This window comes from Myotis davidii, unplaced genomic scaffold (assembly GCF_000327345.1).
Source record: "Myotis davidii unplaced genomic scaffold, ASM32734v1 scaffold1006, whole genome shotgun sequence".
Lineage (NCBI taxonomy): Eukaryota > Metazoa > Chordata > Mammalia > Chiroptera > Vespertilionidae > Myotis > Myotis davidii.
Genome location: NW_006297143.1, coordinates 445,070 through 446,644, shown reverse-complemented (window position 1 = coordinate 446,644; position 1,575 = coordinate 445,070).

The following is a 1,575-nucleotide window of genomic DNA, read 5'->3' as shown; positions in this document are numbered from 1 at the left end:
AGGGTATTTCTCAGGGGTTCCTTACATGCTCCTGCTTAGACTAGATTCTTGGGAGAGGGACTGGTAGGGGGAAGGATTACTGAGCCCCAGAAAAGGAAGGGGGGCAGGTCTTGCATGCTGGGGAATGGGACTGTGGGTACAAGGCTCACCAAAATTCTAGGAAGAACAAGGTGGCAGGTAAGAACATAGGGATGAGCATCCTGGATAGTATCGGGAAGTGGGGTACAATAGCAAAAATGGGAATAAGGGGGTGGGGAGAGGGCACTTAGATGAAAGGACACAGAAGAGCTGTTTAGGGGGAGAGGAGTAGAGACTTATACAGTATTTTTTAAAAACACGTATTTTTTAGGATTTTTTTCTGGAGTTTGGGGTTTTAGGTGTTTTTTTTTTTTGCTTTTGTTTTTCACAAAATAAAAAAAAAAATCCTTTTTTTTTCTTTATACTCTGTCTGGCAACTACTTGTAAATGACCGTCCACCGAAGCAGCCTCCTGTTTGCTCAATACCCAGAGGTCACAACTCACGCAGGCCCGTGCCTGACGCAGGCCCAGCAGGGAAGGGGGTGTCACCATTGGGCTCTCCGGCCGGGGCCCTTCCAGTTAAACCTCTACACCTGCCAGGTACCTCAAGCACAAGTGTCCCATGATAATTCGTGATTGGCTCCCCAGGAGTTTGGTATCGAGGCCGGGGTGGGCTACAGGTGTGATCACTGTGCCCACCAAAACCGCAAGCAGGAGCCCATGTCGGGGCATTTTTGGTCTGGGGAAAGGGTCGGTGTCCTCGGGGAAGCTAAAAATCACTAGGCGTGGAAGTGTAGGTCTGGGGAAACTACAATTCCCAGAAAGCCCTACTGGAATAGTTCCTAACCAAAATCAACTACAGTTCCCAGAAAGCCTCGAATTGGCCTATATCCCAACCACCTGTCTGTGTCAAATACTGTTTGTGAAATCAGTTTCCCAACTTTGACCAGATGAGTTCCTAAAGGGGCCGCGCCCGAATAGCTCGATCGAGGTTGTCCGTCTTGGCCTCATAGCCATGCTTCCCTTTCTGCTGGGCTGTGGCCCCGGAGCGCCTGACTGCGCCTGTGAAGTGTCTGGCAAAAAAGGTTACTTTCACCCGACAGCAGCGACTCCGGGGCACGGGGGGCTATCGGGATTCCTAGTGCGTGTGTTGGGGTGACATGTCCGATATAAACGGGACACCTCCCCGCCAAGGGGACGTGAAGCAGCCTGCGAGAGCCGGCCGAGTCCTGTGCGTCCCCAGGCCCCCTTCTTTTCAAATCATAAAGTGTATTTAGAAAGTTACAGAGGCAGCGGTGGGCCAGCCGGGCTGCGAAGGCTCAGGAAACAAGTGACAGACTTCGAAGGGCCCCTGGAGCTCAGGGGAACGAAAGGCAAAGGCGCCGGCCTGCTCGGGGCGGGGCGGCGAGTCCCCGTCGCCCCTTCGTGCTTCAGCGAAGCCCAAGCGGAGGCCCACCTGCTCTTGCAGCCCCAGCCTGGGAAGCACTAGAAGTGGGGGAAGCCCCGGTCCGGGGGCTGACACTCCGCTGGGACCCAAAACCTGGGGGAGGCCACACT